This window comes from Athene cunicularia (genome assembly GCF_003259725.1).
Source record: "Athene cunicularia isolate RWA chromosome 19 unlocalized genomic scaffold, athCun1 chr19_part1, whole genome shotgun sequence".
NCBI lineage: Eukaryota > Metazoa > Chordata > Aves > Strigiformes > Strigidae > Athene > Athene cunicularia.
In genome coordinates, this window is record NW_020799124.1 from 445060 (window position 1) to 451420 (window position 6361).

Here is a 6361-nt window from a genome sequence, read left to right on the forward strand (position 1 = left end):
TCCTGCGCCGTGCGGGGCTGGCGGCGCGGGGCCGCTCCATGGCCGCCCGCAGCCCCAGGCAGGACGCAGCCGCCTCCGCGCGGCGCGGCCGGAATCCTCAGCCCGCTCGGGAACTCGCGTTTCGTAACGCTCCCCCGGCCGGGGAGGCAGAGCCTCTCCTTCACGGCTGCCTCACGGAAGAGCTCTGCAGCCTTCCGCAGCCACAGACGTTTCCAGACCTGCCCGTACCCTCCGCGCAGTGCCTGGGCGCGGATGGCGGCTCCGGCAGATGCGAAGTGGCGCGGCAGCAGCGCGCAGCCCTAATGCGCTCAGCCCCGCGGATGCTCCGGGGTTTGTTGCTCGGTGCCTCTTCCCGCTAGGGGCAGATCCCTCTGGAGACCCAGGCCCCTTCCCAACAGGTCCAGAGGGTCCCGGGAAAGCGAGTCCCCGGCAGCCTCCCGGCGCCAGCTCCGAGATTTCAGGCAGCAAATTGTTATTCTGGGCACAGGTGGATAGAAGTAAATTATTTATAAATGTGAGAGCTGAAAGGCAGTTTGCTCGGTGTCCTTAGCACTGCTTGCTCTGCTCTGCTGCCTCTGCTGCACATACGGATGCCTTTCTGCTGCTGGTTCACAGGGAGATTGATAAATTTATAATTATTCTTAAAGCATCTGTATTTAAATGGGAGTAGGCTGCACACTTGTCGCTGAGTGCAGTCTTGAAGCACCCCACAGCCTTTGCATGTTTAATTGAAATGTGGAGACTTGTCTCTTGGAGCCAGAATCACACGCGGTCATGGGGACTCTACTCCCTGTGCTGAGGAGTGCGGGTCAGAGATACCAGACCCAACATCTGCCTGGCTGTGAGGAAGCAGCACTCGGGGGTGTTCTTGGATCTGAGAGGAAGGGGGAATGGGGATGCCATGAGGGGACTGATCCTGTTTCCCTTCTCTGTGCTGCACTTACCGCTCTGACCAGCCCCGCGGGTCTCAGTGATGCCACGTGTGTGGATCTCTCGGTGCAGCACACCCCTGAGTGGGACCTGAACCTGCCAGCACGATGCTAACGCTAAAATTACATGTGTGAACCTCATGGAGTTCAACGAGGACAAGGGCAAGGTCCTGCCTGTGGGTCAGGGCGAGCCCAGCACAAACCCAGGCTGGGCGAGGAGGGGAGGAGAAGGACTGGGGGGGGTTGGGGCGTGGAAAACTGCCCGTGAGCCAGCACCGAGCGCTGGCAGCCCAGAAAGGCCCCGTGTGCGGGGCTGCACCCAGAGCAGGGTGGGCACAGGGCGAGGGGTGGATTCTCCCCTCTGCTCCGCTCTGGGAGACCCCCCTGCAGGGCTGGGTCCAGCTCTGGGGCACCAACAGCAGAAGGATACGGACCTGCTGGAGCGGGGCCAGAGGAGGCCACGGAGATGCTGGGGGGCTGGAGCCCCCCCTGTGAGGACAGGCTGGGAGAGTTGGGGGGTTCAGCTGGAGAAGAGAAGGCTCCGGGGAGACCTTAGAGCGGCCCCCCAGGGCTGAAAGGGACTGCAGGAAAGGGGGGAGGGACAGGGTGAGGGGTGATGGTTTTAAAGTGAGAGAGGGCAGGTTTAGATGAGATCTGAGGCAGAAATTCTCCCCTGTGAGGGGGGTGAGGCCCTGGCACAGGCTGCCCAGAGAAGCTGTGGCTGCCTCCTCCCTGGAAGGGTTCAAGGCCAGGTTGGACGGGGCTTTGGGCAACCTGGGCTGGTGGAAGGTGGCCTTGCCCGGGGCAGGGGGTGGGACTGGATGGGCTTTAAGGTCCCTTCTGACCCAAACCAGTCTGTGATTCGGCTCTGTGATGCACTTGCCTTCCCCATACTCACTGTTCAGGAGAAGAGGAACCTGGTTGCTCGTTTCAGGTCTCTGCACACACACCAGTTAATTTCAAATTCCTCTCGTTGTGAAGCAGACCAGGACTAGAAACGCACCCAAAGGCAGGAGCTATGGACTGTGAAGATGGGAGGTACAGACTACAAAGACGGGCGCCATAGACTTAATCTCACTTTTTACCCAACTTGTAAAAAATAGTGCAGTGATGCTGGAAAGGTTCGGTCTTTAGTTGGCGCCAGCATCAGGGGATGAATTTTGCCACCTTTGTGTTTATGTTGCTTTAGTTACTGTCTTAGACCTGTGTGAGCAGACTGGGCTGTGCCTGGCTACTGGAGCTCGTCAGTTTACTTTTGCTTCCCTTTTGTGAAGGATGTCTTGTCTTGTTGTGTTTTGCTTTAAAAGCAAACAAATGCAGGGACTTCTGTTTCTGGCTGGAACACAGGAAATAATTTGCAGACGTGGAAAGACTTTGCATTTCTGTTCCCTGCCTGCCAAGGGCCAGATCCTTGACCCCCCCAAATCCTTTTTTCAAGCAGCTTTGGCCGGGCAGCTGCGGCGCTTCTCCTCCTGGCCCCTTCGTGTCTGACGTTTCCATCCCCCGCGCGTTCCCAAGGTGTGGGGGCAGCGGGCGAGGTGGGTACCTGCACGGCGGGGCACGGCTGGGACGTGGGGGTCTCCTTCCAGCTCTGCCCCCCCGGTCCCGGGCACCGTGGGCAGGCCGAGTGCCCCCCGCACCGCGCGCCTCCTCCTGCTCTTCACGTCCCGCGCTGCTTCCAACCGCGTGCTGTGAGCGTGTGCTGGGGGCTCGTCCTAGGGTTTGAGAATGTAAAATCATAATGACAACTGCAAATCCATTTAGCCACAAGATATGCCTATCTTTGTGTGTGAGAAAAAAAAATCAGTTGCTGGCAGAGGATCGTTCTATGAACAATTTTGCAATAGTTGCAAATAGTTTTCATATACAGAAATCCAGGAAGGAAATATAAAGAGTTTCAAGCTGTTGGAGCATTCACATTATTCTGACAGTCCCTCAGACTTGGTAAGATGTGAAAATGAACAGCTAAAATACTTTTGCTCTCACCAAATGTTTTCTGGGACTTTGACGTATTGATAGGGCTGCAATCGTATGGTGATTTTGTGAAGTTTGATTAACGGAGCACCCTGAGACTCAGCAATGTAAGGTTCAGATTTTAAAATCCTGATGTCTGGAGATGTGTTCTCACTCCCACAGGTTGTGTATCTGTCAGATTGCAACCTGTCCAACCTTGATGTGTGTGTACAGCTTTAAGGCTGCAAAAGTCTGAAATTAATTTAATTTTACTGAAATTAAATTAATCAAATGTTTGATGTAATGACATTTTTAAATGTTATGCTGGGTTGGGGCCTAAATCAATAGAATTACAGGAATCTGCCCAGGTGAAGCAGCATCAGGAAATGAAGTTCAGCATTATCAGTGAGAAAAATGATGCTGCAAACTCGCCAAAGCCCCGATTCGCAGGACAGCGCAGTGTGTGACACGTGCGCCACGGCCCCGGGGCAGCGGGGAGGGACCGAGCGGGCGGGTGAACTTGCCGGCGACACCATGATGCCAGCACAGGCCGGGGCCGTGCCCCAGTGTGTCCCCAGGCCAGCGCCCGTCGGCGCGGGGCTCTGGGGGCCGCGAGGGACCTTTGCTGGGGGCTGCGAGGGTGCAGGGGCCTGGCGGGCTCTGGGGCGTGGTGAGGCCTGCTCAGTGTGAGGCCTGCTCAGTGTGAGGCCTGCTCGGTGCGAGGCCTGCTCGGTGCGAGGCCTGCTCCCGGGTGAGGCCTGCTCAGTGTGAGGCCTGCTCAGTGTGAGGCCTGCTCGGTGCGAGGCCTGCTCGGTGCGAGGCCTGCTCCCGGGTGAGGCCTGCTCAGTGCGAGGCCTGCTTGGCACAAGGCCTGCTCGGTGTGAGGAGCATCCTGGGACCTGCCAGCACTGTGACAGACCAGTTGCTCTCAGAGATTTGACATGAAAACCACCACTGTTGTCTGGGAGTCTTGCAGCGTGTTTTGTGAATTCAGGCAAAGCCCCGATGAGCTGCCAGGGTAAGACCTCAGTGCTCTAACACCAGCTTCTCTCCAGGATTTTGTGTGCAAAACACCAGGTGGGGACTGGCTGTGGGGCAGGCGTGGGCAAGACCTGCTGCCACGGGGTGACCCCCCTGAGCCGTTTCGGGCCACGAGCAGCTCAAGACTCAAACCAGCGCCAATTCTGGGGCATCAGCAAGGAAAATAAAGGGTGGGGTGGGGCTGTATCCCAGGGGAGATGGCAGCACGCCTCCCTCCTGGAGACAGTGCTTGGGGCGGGGGCAGGAGGTGCTGACGCCCGGTGGTGGAGCGTGTGCTGGCTGGGCAGCACGCGGGGGCTCAGCTCCACTGGGGCCGGGCACCCAGTGCCGGTACACACCTGGAGTTGCTCGGTACACAAAGTTCCATCGATTTAATTTGACTTAGTTAAAGCATGCAAAAGACACTTTTAAAGGTTGCTTTGTCTAGTGAGACTAGTTAAGAAGTCGGTAAACCCTTTGGACTGGGTGAGATCTGTTCTGCAACTGAAGATGGGAATTGTAACGCAGTTTCAGTAAAGGAAGCAAGGCATTCATAAATTGAAGCAAGGTTGTCCACGTAAGGTTTGCAAAGGCTTAATTAAGCCAGCTGAACTAAATGAATGTCTACTTCTCCAAGGCCACCAGTTCATAGTTAAGTGCTTTCCTGTCATCATACTCAGCACTGGTAAGACCTGCATCACACCAAATGGTCTCTTTTATTAAAATAAAAGGAGTTACTGTTCTGTGATTAATTGACAAATCTCTAGTAGTAATATCTGACAACTGACACGAAGTTTGGTCTCCTCTTACTCAAAAGTAACAAACAGGGATTAAATCCATGGTAGTTTTGGGGAGGCCATTTTAGCAAGTATGCTTTGCATCTTGCACAAAACATCTGCGAGGTCTCTACCCTTTGCTGTGCTGGTGCTTCATTTTTTCTGTACGTTGCGGTTATCTTTCATTCCACGGTGTTCATGTCAGCTCTGTTTTGTTACTAATATGCTGTTACATGGAAAAAATAATAATCAATAGAGTGTTCCAGTTGAGAAAATAGGAGGCCAAACTCTGCTTTTTCTGTGCGGTGCTGTAAATCTGAAGTGATCTATCTGCACCTCTGTAAATGAGAGCAGGGCCCTGCCCACTCAACCTGGGAACATGGAGGTGGATGACAAAAAACATGACGCTGTTACAAAAAAATAATCAGAAGGTTAAATGTAATGGAAGCTTCTATGAAATTGCCACATTTTTTGGTAAATGGAAAGGCAGCTGAGATAATTGACCTCTGTATGGAAACTGTGATGTGAATACTAGGGGTGGCTGTAGGAATCTGAAGGCCTTTTGCAATGCTCGTCAACAGCACTTGGATTTTTTTAATCGAAGATTTCAGTGAAATCCTCAGAAGCACTACGGTTTTACCATCTTGCCTGTGCATTTAGCCTAATTTATTTCACATGGCTTCAGTAAAAAGTAAGAGAGAACTTTCTAGGACTGGGAAAGAGCTCTGACTGGAGAAGAATGACTGTAGAAACCCTCCGAACCAGGAAAAGCGTTTGAATTTTGTCAAGGCAGCTGAGGGGCCCATTTCTGCCACTTGTTATCCTAAATTCTGTTGTCAAACATGGATGGAAAAGAGAAACGGGGTTTTTTGTCTAAGACAGTGGCCAGTAATGTGAGGGATGTGAGCTCAGCTCCTGGCTTCACCACACACACTAAGGGGAGGTCTAAAAACCTTGACAGGGAGACTTCTGGTGTCTTTTGGAGATTTGAAAGAGAGATGGAAGCCTGAATACCCTTCACAGTCCTGGCCATAATCTCTCCACTCCCTAATTTCCCATCTGGTTAATAATACTATTCTTCTCCCATTCCCTGGGGAATTTTCCTGTCCCTCAGAAGGAGCAGACGTTGATCTTGTGATGCACTCTGCCTCAAAGCTGTGAGGTGATCACCTCTGATCCAGCCTGACTGGAGGGTGTGCTTGTTTTAATATTTTGTTCACAGGTGCCATTTAAATGCCTTAAAGAGAAATATCTGTTCTGTGTTTGAAGTGCTAACAGTCTTGAGTGTGGCAAAATGAAGTCATCCCTCCAAAGGGTAAGCACTGAAAAGTCCACCTGGAGAGCTTTAGGGTGACGGTGAATAACGGGCTGTCAGCTCTTGTGCCACCACCTTCTGCTCCCTCAGATGGGGCTGCTCAGCATTCCTGCTCTTCGGAGGGAGTTAAAAGTATGGTGTGCTGTATGGTCCTGATTATGTAGAATGATGTGTGAGATCGTTCCACATGTTTTCAGACTCAGACCTACAGGATGTTGTTCTTGTTTTACTTGCCCTATTTTCTCCTCTGTGTCATCCTGCTGTCTACAGAGAAGCTGAACCTTGACAAGACCCATGTTGCAGCTCCTATTAAAACAAGAGGGAAATGGGTCAGATAGTAAATTCAAAGGACGATCTGATCTTTTACA